A 15,300-nucleotide genomic window follows, 5' to 3' on the forward strand; every position below is an offset into this window, starting at 1 on the left:
AATTCGAGATCTCTTGAGCTTGTCGGTTCGGTATATGTAAACAAATTTCTCATGTTTTCCACATTGTATTTCGTCTTGTTTGTGAATCTGTGTAATCAGTGCGCACGCAATGTGAAATAATCAATCGACAGTGCTGACGTCACGCCAGTCTCAAGTTCTGTATAATATCAACAGTACGCAACGGCTAATCGGAAACATTGGCCCATTAAGACAGCTGTTGTTTACTGCACGTCGGTTTTGTAACTCGCAGCGTCACCAGTAATTAAACAGTTCGCTTTCAATCTAGTCATACCATGAATGTGAATGCTGAGTCCGTGACATTTTGTGAACTGTCTTATCTCGATGGCGCGGCGATAACGAAAGAAATAGTACCGGCCTCGGTGATCTCGTGGTAAAGCCATCGAATATAAGGCTGGTAGATACTGGGTTCGCAGCCCGGTACATGCTCCCACACAGAGCGAGTTTTAACGACTCAATGGGTAGATGTAAGGCCACTACACCTTCTTCTCTCTCACTAACAACTAACCCACTGTCCTGGACAGACAGCCCAGATAGCTGAGGTGTGTGCCCAAGACAGCGTGCTTAAACCTTAATTGGATATAAGCACGAAAATAAATTGAAATGAATGAATGGATGAATGAATGAATGGATGAAATATTTATTACTTTTAACAACACTTGAGTACATTTAAAACTGCGGACTGCCTATCATATGGTTATTTAACGTTTGTTGTGTTTAACAACACCGTTAGAAGCACATCGATTTATTAAGCATCTGTTATTGCATGCAAACATATATATATATATGGTAATTTGTCAGAGTCTTAGAGAGAAAGCCCCCTATATTTTTTCAATTAGTAGCAGGGCATCTTTTATGAGCACCATCCCACAGACAAGATTGAACTGCCGTTGATATACAAGTCGTGGTACACTGACTGGTACGAGAAATAGCCCAATGGGTCCACCGACCGCGCGTCAAGCGAGCACTTTATCACTGGCTATGTCCCGCCGGTCTTTGAAAGAAACGCATGTCACGGTGACCGAATGACACTGTATCGTGCAGGTACGATTCTCTTTGCAGTAACAAGTACATGTTTATTAGTAATGCAATCGACTTATTATTGCATTGCACCAATCCAGCCCGAACCTGACACAGAACAATATAAACCAGCTAAGTATTGACCCACGTTTACTCGCGATCATGACCTCATTATGTTATCTACAGTTATGAACCGGTATGGATGTCAGGGGTGTACCGCATACCAGTGGTTCGCATTCCAGGAAGTCCAAACATTCCGGAAGTCAAAGTCAGGTGCGTTTTCGCGCCACATTTTGAGTCCCGCACAATACGAGTTGATACATCACACACAAGTAGCCTGCTGTAGTGATAAAGCGCTCGCCTGATGCGCGGTCGGTTTGGGATCGATCCCTGTCGGTGGGCCCATTGAACAATTTCTCGTTCTTGCCAGTGCACCCCGACCGGTATATCAAAGGTCGTGGTATGTGCTATCCTGTCTGTGGGGTCGTGCATATATAATAAGACATGATCTAAACGTTAGGAAACTAGAGCATAATCGTGTGTAGGCTAATCCCACTTGCGACCTCTCTCTCTCTCTCTCTCTCTCTCTCTCTCTCTCTCTCTCTCTCTCTCTCTCTCTCTCTCTCTCTCTCTCTGATCTGAAAAATATCACATACTATGATTGCACTGAAATGTAAGATATTTCATATACCATGTATGTATGTATATATATATATATATATATATATATATATATATATATATATATATATATATATATATATATATATATATATATATATATATACACACACACACACACACACACACATATACATATACATACATACATACATACATACATACACAGTAGAATCTCGTTGGCTCGACCTCGGAAGGGTTGTACACATCGCAATGCTCGAATCAAAAACCGAAGTCCCGTTTTTTTTGTTCGGTAAAACCTTATATTAACCCCTGCGCGTGCTGTAACCTCACCGTGGTGCAGGGGTGTAACATTTTCTTTGAGAATGGCCAATACAGCACAAAATTGAAGTGTTTAGTAAAATTCAGTATCTATCTGTGATATTTGTGTTTTTGCACAGTTCTGTACACTGTTTTTGTTTGAATCTTGAATTTTTATATTGATGTTGATCATCACTTTATTTATTTGCATTACCATAGTTTGACACCCAATAGCCGATGTAGTTTTCGTGCTGGGGTGTCGTTAAACATTCATTCATTCCTTATATTAACTGCTGACGGGTCGAACACGTCCAGGGTCGACTATAAGCCCCCCCCCCCCCCACACACACACACACACATCAACACACATATACAGACCTCTGTCACGGCGACAATGTTTAACGTAGGTAGTAATAACTAGATGTAAATCCTAAATGCAAAAAAAATAAAAAATAAAAAAATAGAAATGAAATATTTTATGTAAAACTCACTTAAGATTTAGTCGGCTCCGTGTTGTATTTCTGATGACTCAGTCTGTTGGCATTTTTGTCATACATAATATCACAATGTTGATGTCTGGTGACTCGCCCTGGTGTTAGATTGTTTCCACTGTTTAGTGTGTTAATATGTTAGGATCTCACAAGGGCAAATTATTAGTGTCTTTCACCACACATACGTGACATAGATAATAAGGGTTGCCACCCACCCCAATCCACCCCCATAAAAAAAAAATCATTTTTAAAACGCCTTTGTTAATGTTTGATCCTTTCTAACGTTACATTGGTGTTATCTCTAACTTGTTGATTTTACCTCTCACTGTGTTGTCCATTCTCTGGCCCTGTTTTAATCTTACACTGACCCCTCAATTGTTTTTGCAATGAAACGTTTTTGGTGTACAAGCTATTACTCCGAAATTTTAGTATCGTTGTCAGGATGGCCGAGTGGTCTAAGGCGCCAGACTCAAGGCTTACGAGCTTTACACACTGTGTGTGATAACGAGTGTTCTGGTCCACGAATGTGGGCGTGGGTTCGAATCCCACTTCTGACAAATATTTTTGTTTTTTAAAGGTTTTTTATTACTTTTTCTCAATTTTTTTAAAATATTTTTTAAATTAAACATTACTACTATGACATTTTTATCGATACGATGTATCTTTTATATATTAATTACGAATACTTATTATATTTCTATTTTTACTCACGTTTTTATTAGGCCTACACCTAAGACATAGTCATTTGGCCCTATACTACTCTTTTTGCCTTTTTTTATTCGGGGGTGGGCGCGGAGGATGACTTCTTTTTAATATATTTTTTTATTTTTATTGATTTATTTATTGATTTTTATTGATTTATTTTTATTTTACTCTATTTATTTATTTATTTATTTATTTATTTATTTTTTTTTTTTTTTTTTTTTTTGGGGGGGGGGGGGGGTTGGGGGTGAGGGCAGTAGCCAATATCCTGAAAGTGTGGGTTAGTAAAAAAAAAAAAAAAAAAAAAAAAGTGAAAATTCCGTAGACAAACCCAATTTGTTCTAAAAAATGTGACGTGAGTATTTTTTGATGATTTGGTCCAACATCTAAATAGACGATACTCCCCGAGTGTCGTGTGCTATCATAATTTATCAGCACGAGTTGATAAAAGTATGAAAACCGAGGCTTGCTTAGGATTTTTATACTTTTATCAACGAGTGCAGATAAATTATGATGCACAAGACACAAGGTGGGTATTCTTTTTATCATCCATTATCATTATTTTCATTTGCGATAGTTGTCAGTAATGTGGGTTGAATGTCACTATAGTTGGCAACAGTAGACTCGTTAACTTAACGACAGTGGCGTGACGTCATTAATGATAGTTTTAACGCTGAAACAAACAGTGACGTAACAAAATATTGTTTTGTGATTAAAATTTGACCAATCAAGATTATAAGAAGCGATATCTCCTGCGGAGAATATCGCAGGAGAAATCGCAAATTATAGTGCCAGCGATATCTTCTACAAAAGCCTTTAATGGATGATAAATATATTTATCATATAATATCTTACATTTTCAGTGCAATCAAAGTATGTGATATTTTTCAGATCACATACTTTAAGAATTTAATAACTTTGCAAATTGGCACTAGGTTTATTGACATTTAAGCAAACGTACTTGTGTGACACTCCATGATTGACGTATGCATTCATAGTCATCAAATAAAAACATTTCAATGGCAATTTGAAACTGAAAGCTGTCCAGCGTTCAGAAAACAAAAAATGTTATGCATAACTTTATTTTGATGTAAGGACATCCAAAATGACGTCATTCGAGTTTGACGTCATTTCCATTCAAAAATACACCGCACCACATATTCTTACGTCATTTGAATATCTAGTAATGGCGGACTGGAATTAAAGTTGCGTGTACAGTTTACAAAAACATGTTGTATTAAGCTTGAGCTTATATGATAAAGAGATTATTACCCTCGTGTATTTCGGTATCGTCAATATCATATATTAGGAATAAAAACAATGTATTATAATACAATTTTTATTCCTAATACATGATATTGACGATACCGAAAAACACTGGTAATAACCTCTATTTAACCTAATTTGGGGATGCTGACTAATTTATTTTAGTAATAATAAAAAGAATAAAATAAGAAAAAAATATGAACGAATCTGAGAAATTACGTTTTATGGTTCAAAACGGTCGAGGGGCGGGACGTGGCCCAGTGGTAAATCGTTCACCTGATGCGCAGACGGTCCCCGTTGATGCGCACATTGGTCTATATGTTGTTCCAACCACTTCACCACAACTGGTATATCAAAGGCCGTGGTATGTGCTATCCCGTCTGTGGGATGATGCATATAAAATATCCCAGTAAATTAATGAATGAACGAACGAATGTTTAATAACACCTTCATCACACAAAAATACATCGGCTGTTAGGTGTAAAACAAAGGTAATTTTTATATATAAACGAATCAATGAACAACATCAATAGGCCTATATAAGTTATGAAATTAAATTAAAACAGTGTAAAGAGTCATGCAAAAATGTAAATATCACAGGTAAGTATATTAACTTTTGAAATAAAAAACAAATATCTCGTAAGTTAAAGTCTATTTTGTAAAGCCTGGAGACACGTCAACATTCTTGAGTTTCATAGTAAATATTTAATTTAAACCAGCTTTTTTTAAAAGTCGCTTTTGAATCTTTTTAACGTACAAAAAGATAAAACCTGAAGGCTACCCAAGCCATCACATTTTATGTGGTACATATAAAAAAAAAGAAAAGTTTTATTTAACGACGCACTCAACATATTTTATTTACGGTTATATGGCGTCAGACATATGGTTAAGGACCACACAGATTTTGAGAGAAAACCCGCTGTCGCCACTACATGGGCTACTCTTCCGATTAACAGCAAGGGATCTTTTATTTGCGCTTCCCACAGGCAGGATAGCACAAACCATGGCCTTTTTTCAACGAGTTATGGATCACTGGTCGGTGCAAGTGGTTTACACCTACCCATTGTGCCTTGCGGAGCACTCACTCAGGGTTTGGAGTCGGTATCTGGATTAAAAATCCCATGCTACGACTGGGATCCGAACCCAGTACCTACCAGCCTGTAGACCGATGACCTACCACGACGCCACCGAGGCCGGTCATATAAAAGATCCCTTGCTGCTAATGTAAAAGAGTGGCGGAAGCGTGTTTCCTCTCTCTTAAAACTTATATGTGTGATCACTTACAGCCGTACGTACGTAATTAAAATGTAATTAAAACATTTCTTTATTCCTATCTTTAAATCCCTTGTTATTATACGTTTTTCACCCCTGTTGGAAATGTAGTTGTCAGGATGGCCGAGTGGTCTAAGGCGCCAGACTCAAGTTTTATGAGCTTTACACACTGTGTGTGGTTATGAGTATTCTGGTCCACGAATGTGGGCGTGGGTTCAAATCCCACTTCTGACAAATTATTTTTCTACATTTTAAAAAGTTTTAGAAAAAAATTTAAATAAAGGTTTGAAGGTTTGGGTTGGGGGTTTTGTGTATGTGTGTGTGTGTTGTTGTTTTTTTGGTGGGTTTTTTTTTTTTACAGCATTTCATATTAAATCAGCTTAGTTTCTCAAAATGAATTTATGAAAAATAGAACAAAACAGGAAACAAGCTGAAAAATGACACACCTTTATGAAGTCAAATACACGAAAATGTCAACATGAATTAACGAACGAACGTTTAATGACACCCTCATCACGAAAAAAAAAAAATACATGGTCATACTGGTCCTAATTTGCGTTGCAGGTTCAAAATGACCAATTTTTCACTATTCTTGGTATGAATACCTAGGACACTATTGGTCAGAAAACTAAAAACAGAAATAAAAAATTCCATCAATTAGCAAAGATATTAAAAGTTTTAATTAACAAATTTAATAGAAAATGCATTGCATTGTACAAACGTTTTTGGCATTTTCTCAAATCATACCTACCCTAACATAATTGGCCTTAGACACAATAATATCCATCTGATTTCATTAATGTTTGTGTGGCAAAATTATCCTGAGAAAATTATTTAAATATCTGTACCAAAAAAGTGGGTATGAACTGTTTGTTCTGTCTTAGAACTCTTTAGTTAAGGAAACACATTATATCCCCGTGATCAAATGAACTTGGTAACAGTCTTCCATCCCGTTGTTGCTGCAGTTCCACCCCAACATACACAACACTTCCAGCAGGGACTATCACTGTTTCCTCCTTCACAGCTTTGTACCAGCACCCATGTCTGTTGGCTTTCATAAAATTTGAGAAATATCCTTCAATAACATTTTCCCCTCCCGAATACACATGCCCTTGGTTTTCAGTAGTTTGGGACAGAGTAAGGACACTGGCGGAAGTTACACGCAGAAGGAAATAGTCACTTAGTGACTCAATGTTGGGTCTAACAGCCACAGTATCATGACAAATAATGTCATACATTGCATTATATTGTTGGTCAGTTTCCCAATCATCTACTGGCTCAGTATCTGTATCATCTCAATTAGACATCTTCACATGTATGCTGAGTGACATTGTTCTGCCACCTACTGGTCAGTTAAGAAAATTAATATTTGACCTACATCTGACTACAAATGAGAGATATTATATCAGATTCTTTATGAATGAAGTTAGTACATTCACGTGTTTCCACTTTCTAAATGAGTATAAAACATGACAACCATTGTCGGGACTTCATCCAACTGAAAGATAGTGAAATGCCCATAAGACATGTCTTGTCTAGCTAACTGCATTGGATTTGGAACACTGTGGCTTCTTGACAAAAACAGGATAGTCATTTACTTTAATTACCTTTTCACTAACTGATATATCATAAGTATGATCATGTATCATGAGCAAATTCATAATTAAAATTTCAAGACAAAGGCATGGAGCTGCAGGACTTCAAGAAAATGACCGTGCCATGTATAATTACCTGCCCTCTATTGTCTTCTATGGCTATTAACTGACATCTAGTGGTAAAACCTGAAACTAAAGCTGTTTAACATCTATAGAATGCCTGTAGTCATAAATGTATACAACCACTACCACTCTCCGCCTGCATGCTCCATCCCTGACGTAATTCATATTTTTCTACATAACTCACAAAGTATTTTATATTTTTGCTTCCTGGTTTTTTTTTTTTCACATTAAACTAGACAGATTTTCCTTTCTTCTGATACCAAAATCATTGTAAAAGGACCATTATTATGGGCTGTAGCAACATTTAAAAACAGGTGTTTTAGAAAAACTGCAACGGCTCCACCTTTTTATGGTGACCAGTTAGTGACTTACGACCACATCGGCTACTGGGTGTAAAACAAAGGTAACTATATAATTGAATCTATGAACAACATCAATATAAAAGTTCTGAAGTTAAATTAAAACACAGTGTAAAGATTTGTGCAAAAATGTAGATATCACAGGTAAGTACATTAAATTTTGGAATAAAACACAACTATCTCGTAAAACTTTCAAAATAAGTTCAGGGTGGAACCGAAATGTACTAAATATATTTTTTCTGTTTGTTCAAGATGATTGAAGGCCACCGACATCCTGGAACCGAAATGTACTAAATATATCTGTTTCCGTTTTTCAAGATCATTGCAGGTCACCAACATCCACTGACCGATGCGAGCACAACACAAGGTCACCATTTTATTCTGCTTGCACTCTCCCAGGACTGGCTTGACATAATGACGTTCACTCGCAACCGTACCTTCCAATCATCTTACCAAGTTGAAAATATAGACTTTCCATGACTATTTTTACCTGTGACTTTTTTCCTATATTCTTTTCAACACTCTTGATGCCAGTATGACTGTACTGGGCACACACTTTAGTATCAACATTCCAGTTAATGTATTTTGTAAAGCTTGGAGACACGTCAACATTTTTTAGTTTGATAGTAAATATTGTATTTAAACCAGCTTTTTTTAAAAGTCGCTTTTGAATTTTTTTAACGTACAAAAAGAAAAAACCTGAAGGCTACCCAAGATATCTAATCACATTTGATGTGGTACATATAAAAGATCCCTTGCTGCTAATGTAAAAGAGTGGCGGAAGCGTGTTTCCAGGGCCGTAGCTAGGATTTTTTGTTGGGGGGGGGGGGGGGGGGGACTGAGTAGTTAATAGTCTTAAACGGTTAAGAAGATAATTTTCTATAATGCTTTTCGCTAGCTATGGCCCTGGTATCCTCTCTCTTAAAACTTATATCATATATGTAGATCCCTTACCATATCCATATGCCCGACGCCATAGGGCCGGCTACTGCCGTACGTACGTAATTAAAGCATTTCTTTATTCATATCTTTAAATCCCTTGCTGCATTAGAAAAAAAATGTAAGGTGTTTCCTCTGATGACTACGAGTCAGAAATACCAAATGTTTGACATCCAATAGCCGATAACTAATTAAGTGGTGTCGTTAACCAAAACAAACTTTTCTATCTTTAATAAAAGTTTACGGTTTTGTTATTATACGTTTTTCACCCCTTATCAACTGTAGTTGTCAGGATGGCCGAGTGGTCTAAGGCGCCAGACTCAAGGCTTATAAGCTTTACACGCTATGTGTTGTAACGAGTGTTCTGGTCCACGAATGTGGGCGTGGGTTCAAATCCCACTTCTGACAAACCTTTTTTGTTTTTGTAAATTAAATATTATGACTCTAACATGTTATTTTAAAACAAAGTATTTTTTATATATAAATAATGAATACTTATTATACTTCTATTCCCCAGTACATGTTTATTAGGCCTACATCTAAGACATAGTCATTTGGCCCTACTTTGGCTTCACAGAATAAAGTTTCCTAGCAACCGCGCTGTTTCAGTCATCTTGCCAAGTTAAAACTCTATACTGATTAGTAATATGCAAGGCACACACATAGGCGTACGGTATCCCATTTTTGTAGGAGGCAGGCTGGTATTTTCCAGAATAGAATGAGAATGCCCGAATCTGGGTAACAACATTAATTAGCATTACTGCCAAACAGTTATATAGGGTTGCATACGAATCACTAATTATAGGCGTACAGACTCCCATTTGTGGGGGACCGGCCTCGGTGGCGTCGTGGTTAGGCCATCGGTCTACAGGCTGGTAGGTACTGGGTTCGGATCCCAGTCGAGGCATGGAATTTTTAATCCAGGTACCGACTCTAAACCCTGAGTGAGTGCTCCGCAAGGCTCAATGGGTAGGTGTAAACCACTTGCACCGACCAGTGATCCATAACTGGTTCAACAATGGCCATGGTTTGTGCTATCCTGTCTGTGGGAAGTGCAAATAAAAGATCCCTTGCTGCCTGTCGTAAAAGAGTAGCCTATGTGGCGACAGCGGGTTTCCTCTAAAAAACAGTGTCAGAATGACCATATGTTTGACGTCCAATAGCCGATGATAAAATAAAAAATCAATGTGCTCTAGTGGCGTCGTTAAATAAAACAAACTTTACTTTGTGTAGGAGGCAGACTGGCTTTGGCCCAAATTAAACGAAAATGCCCGAATCTGCATAACTACATTTATTCATATCAGCATTACAGCCAAACAGCTATATAGAGTTGCAAACTAATTTTGAGGGTAGAATGATAAAAATACATGGTAAAAATGTCTCAGATTAACACATTTTGCCGAATATCTTTATAATTTTTGACCGAATGTGAGGTTTTGCTCCAGCACTAGGGGTGGGGGTGGGGGTGGGGGGGGGGGGCAGTTGCCCCCCTGCTCCCCTGTCTCGTACGCTTATGTCACTAATAATACAACTAATATTGTGATTATAGAATGATGAAAATGGTGAAAACGGTTCATGCTAGTACATTGTGCCCGAATATCCCTATTGGTTTTGTCCGAATTTGAGGATTTTCACCAGCACCAGGGGGCCAGTTATCTTTTTCACGTATTAATCATCAATACAGATACAAAAAGAAGAAACCTGAAGGCTACCCAAGACATCTAATCTTGAGTAATTATATACAGGGTTTATTTTCTTTCTTTGTTCTTTGTTGTTCTTGTGTGTTGTTCATTTCTTTGTCTTTTATGCTTTTTTTTTGCTTTTTTTTTGTTTATGTGAAAAAGCCTATATTTTTAAGGTCTCTCCTGTTTTTGTTCGTTTTTAATTTGGAGGATGGGGGTTGGGGGGTGGGGGTGATTTTCTGTGAGGTGTACGTTCAGTGGCATTATACAACTTTCCGTGAGAGTGTTGCTTTTGATTTTTATTCCATGGGTGGGGTGAGGTACATTTTAAAACACATAAAAGTGGACTTTTAGTATGCAAAATAACTTATAGACAGAACTCTCCAAGTCATTTTAATAATGGCGCGGGACGTACCTAGACCTATGGTAAAACACTCATCTGATGTGCGGTCTGATGGTGCATATACAAGATCTCTTGGTGCTAATCAAAAAGAGTAACTCATAACGTGGCGGCTGTATTATATGTGTGATCCTTTTAAGGGACAGACCCTAGTTTTTAAACACTGATACATATTTTTCACTGTTAGAGCCCATTATCATCACTGAAATCAAACTTTACTTGTATTTTATTGTTTAGATTATCGATTTCCGTACAACCGAAGTGTTCCGGTCATCCTGATGTTTCTAACACCACAAAATGCATTTTTCATATTTTAAAAAACCCATGTGCGTCTGAGAAGTAACGATGATGAAGTCGCGTTTTAGTCTATTTTTAAGGGTATTTTAACGCCACAGATTATTGTTTCACTCTGTTGTATCCAAATTTGTTACAGGTTTGTAAATTAACCAAACGTAGTGTCCATTTTGACGGGTTGAAACTATGGTCTAGGTGGGAAAATATGCCTTAGTATTTAAAAAATAGGGTCTGTCCCTTTAACATATGTCCGATATCATGGGTTCCAGTCGTGCGTATAAATATATAGTAATTAAAATATTTTTTCATAGTTGGTGCATATAAAAGATCCCTTGTTGCTAATCGAAAAAGAGTAGCCCATGAAGTGGCGACAGCGGATTTCCTCACTCAGTATCTGTGTTGTCCTTAACCATATGTCCGTAAATAAAACGTTGTGCGTCGTTAAATAAAACGAACCGTAGTCATAACGGACCCACTACAAAACGGCCCTAACAATAATTGGTCAAAACCACCCTAAATAATTTTAATCAGATTGTAAAAAAGGCAAAACGGCTAAAGAGTAAAATTCAAAACGGCCCTTAAGAAAAGTCAAAACGGCCAACGTGTAAACGCAAAAGGCTCGAGAAGGACAGCATCAGGTCACTCGTGCAAGATAATCGGTAGGGCCTTTATTGCCTCGTAGCTCGTTGAGCTGGTATGACCAGTGGCCTGACCCACGGTAGAGTTAATATTATGGGGTAAATTTTGGTCACTAGTATTTATTTCAAATGGAGGGTGGATTTTGAATTATAAGTCGTTCTCCATTTTTAGACAAAATGCATTTATAATGAGATGTTGTGTGTATATGTTTTTATTATTTTTTATTATTATTATTATTATTATTATTATATATGTGGTAAATTAGTGTAATAAAATGTTATTGTGATACAGTTTCTGTTAAAAATGTGTAATAAAGTGTTACCAGTGATACTGTTGTTTTTATACATATATTTTTTGGACTGCCTGTGATATATTGCTTATATTGGTTAACATTATTATTAATGAGAATTAATTTAATGTTATGGTACGATACCTATTTCCTTTGGCCGTTTTGACTATTTTCTTTGGCCGTTTTAACCTTTTTTTCTTTGGCTGTTTTGACTTACTTTGGCCGTTTCATCCTGGGGCCGTTTTGACCACATACCAAATAAAACATTTCCTTCCTTCATGCCTTGTTATCTTTAATACAAGTTTACGTTTTTTGTTATATGTTTTGCCCCCAAGTTGTAATATAGATGTCAGGATGGCCGAGTGGTCTAAGGCGCCAGACTCAAGGCTTATTAGCTTTACACACTGTGTGTTATTATGAGTGTTCTGGTCCACAAATGTGGGCGTGGGTTCAAATCCCACTTCTGACAAACATTTTTTAAAGTTAAATAATGGATGTTTTTCAACATTAATCAAATAAGCTAAAAATTACTTTATACAAAATAAAACACAAAAATAGAGATATTACAGGTAAGTATATTAAATTTTTGAATAAAAATCAACATCTCATAAATCATTCAAAATGATTAAGTTTAGGGCGGAACCGACTTAATTTGACTAGTCGTTTAACGTGTCCATATACCTATTATCATATAAACTACTTAAAATAGTAAAGAACAAACTATGCAGTTGTGGACAGAACTCTCTAATCTAGCTTTATTAAAGCGCTCACCTGATCTGCATTCTGATGGTACATGTACAAGATCCCTTGATGCCAATATAAAATAGTAATCGGTTTTCTCTCTACGAGGTATGTACTATTCTGTATGTGGGAAAGTGCATATACAATATCCCTTGCTGCATTAGGAAAGATGTAGCGGGTTTTTTCTGATGACTACGAGTCAGAATTACCAAATGTTTGACATCCAGTAGCCGATGATTGATTAATCAATGTGCTCAAGTGGTGTCGTTAAACAAAAACACAAACAAACAAAACCTACCGATTAACGCCGACTCGACTGTTCAGTTGACAATAATCTGAAAATGTGCACCTGCACATACCAGTCGACGCGACAGGAAAGGAAATGTTTTATTTAACGACGCACTCAACACATTTTATTTACGGTTATATGGCATCGGACATATGGTTAAGAACCACAGATATTGAGAGAGAAAACCCGCTGTCGCCACTTCATGGACTACTCTTCAATAAGCAGCAATGGATCTTCTATATGCACCATCCCACAGACAGGGTGGTACATACCATGGTCTTTGATATACCAGTCGTGGTGCACTGGCTGGAGCGAGAAATAGCCCAATGGGCCCACCGACGGGGGATCGATCCCAGACCGACTGCGCATCAAGCGAACGTTTTACCACTGGGCTATGTCCCGCCCCTTCGATGCGACAGTGAAATCGGGGCAAAACTGGAGATTAGCCGCGACTGTAACGTATTTACCCTGCACATTCCTTGGTAGCCCGAGTACTCTTGACTGTAAGAGAGCTAGACGCGACTGTAACGTATTTACCCTGCACATTCCTTGGTAGCCCGAGTACTCTTGACTGTAAGAGAGCTAGACGCGACTGTAACGTATTTACCCTGCACATTCCTTGGCTATCGATTAACGCCGACGTAATTAATATGTAATTAAAAGAGTTCTTTATTCCTTGTGCGGGATTTAACTCAACTAGCTCGCTTGAGGTACGTGCATCGCAGGATCGAACCAGCTCGGTTGATCCATTCAACCGATTGGCTTTGTTCTCGTTTCAACCAGTGCACCACAATGGTCAAATGCCGTGGTATGTGCTTACCGGTCTGTGGGAAAGTGCCTGTAAAAGATCCATCGTTGTATTATGCAAAATGTAGCGGGTTTCCTCTGACGACTACGAGTCAGAATTACTAAATGTTTTGACATTCAATAGCCCATGATTAATTAATCAATCAATCAATCACTGTGCTCTAGTGGTGTCGTTAAACAAATCAAACTGACTTTTTTTAATTCATAATTTTAATAAAGGTTTACATTTATGGTTAAACGTTTGCCTCCTAGTTTTAATATAGTTGTTATATAGTTGTCAGGATGGCCGAGTGGTCTAAGGCGCCAGACTCAAGGCTTAAGTGCTTTACACATTATGTGTAATAACGAGTGTTCTGGTCCACGAATGTGGGCGTGGGTTCGAATCCCACTTCTGACAAATATTTTTAAAAGTTAAATAATGGGCGTTTTTTCAACATTAATCAAATCAGCTAAAAATTACTTTACACAAAATAAAACACAAAAATATAGATATTACAGGTAAGTATATTAATGTTTCGAATAAAAATAATTAAGTTTAGAGTGGAACCGAAACGTACCAAATGTTTATTTTTTTGTTTTGTTAGGTCGAGATGATTGCACACCATCAACATGCTATGCACCATCAGAATACACTAACAGATGCGAACACAACACAAGCTAACAATTTCATTCTTCACGTAACGGGAGGATTGCCACTTTCCCAGGACTGGCTTGACAGAATGAAGCTTGCTCGCAACCGCACCGTTCCAATCATATTGCTAAGTTGAAGAGATATACTGGTTAATATAATGTTTAAGGTAGGTGCTTGGCACACCAACCCTGACATTAGGTAAATCAAGTTGAAGAGATATACTGGTTAATATGTTTAAGGTAGGTGCAAGAGATATACTGGTTAATATAATGTTTAAGGTAGGTGCAAGAGATATACTGGTTAATATAATGTTTAAGGTAGGTGCAAGGCGCACTAACCCTGACATTAGGTAAATCTTGGCAACTGTCTGCCTTTTCACTACCCCTAATGCCAGTATGAATGAGCACCAAGACATTACAATATCTTTATTAGCAATGGATAAAAAAGACACTTTCGTATCAACATCCCAATTAGGTATGTTCCAGCTTCATATTTTCAATACAAGTACAACAAACCCACCTGAAGGCTACCTCAGACATAAAAGCTTCGGTCATTATATAACTAACGGTTAGTTTGTTTTATATTCTTTTTTTTCTTTGTATCAAAAGGCTTATATATTTTTAAGGTCTATCCTGTTTTTTGTTTGTTTTTTTTAAAATTTGTTTGGAGGAATGTGTATTATTTTTTTGTGCGAGGTGTACGTTAAATGACATTAGACAATTTTCCGTAGGAGTGTTGCTTTTGATTGTTATTCTACGGTGGGGTGGCGTGAGGTACGTTTTAATACCCATAAAAGTGAAT

General features: G+C 37.2%; 5 non-coding genes across 5 annotated transcripts; all 5 read left to right on the forward strand.

Annotated features, from left to right (window-relative positions):
- Positions 1–2,907: 2,907 nt before the first annotated feature.
- Trnal-caa lies at positions 2,908–3,028 on the forward strand. Its single transcript has 2 exons — positions 2,908–2,945; positions 2,983–3,028. It is a non-coding gene; the product is annotated as a tRNA-Leu (tRNA).
- A 2,796-nt stretch (positions 3,029–5,824) lies between these two features.
- Trnal-caa lies at positions 5,825–5,945 on the forward strand. The gene is made up of 2 exons: positions 5,825–5,862; positions 5,900–5,945. It is a non-coding gene; the product is annotated as a tRNA-Leu (tRNA).
- Positions 5,946–9,014: 3,069 nt separating this feature from the next.
- Positions 9,015–9,135, forward strand: Trnal-caa. Its single transcript has 2 exons — positions 9,015–9,052; positions 9,090–9,135. It is a non-coding gene; the product is annotated as a tRNA-Leu (tRNA).
- Positions 9,136–12,379: 3,244 nt separating this feature from the next.
- Positions 12,380–12,500, forward strand: Trnal-caa. The gene is made up of 2 exons: positions 12,380–12,417; positions 12,455–12,500. It is a non-coding gene; the product is annotated as a tRNA-Leu (tRNA).
- Positions 12,501–14,144: 1,644 nt separating this feature from the next.
- Trnal-caa lies at positions 14,145–14,265 on the forward strand. Its single transcript has 2 exons — positions 14,145–14,182; positions 14,220–14,265. It is a non-coding gene; the product is annotated as a tRNA-Leu (tRNA).
- The last annotated feature ends 1,035 nt before the right edge of the window (positions 14,266–15,300 follow it).

The sequence above is a fragment of the Gigantopelta aegis genome, chromosome 6 (genome assembly GCF_016097555.1).
Source record: "Gigantopelta aegis isolate Gae_Host chromosome 6, Gae_host_genome, whole genome shotgun sequence".
NCBI classification, from domain to species: Eukaryota; Metazoa; Mollusca; class Gastropoda; order Neomphalida; family Peltospiridae; genus Gigantopelta; species Gigantopelta aegis.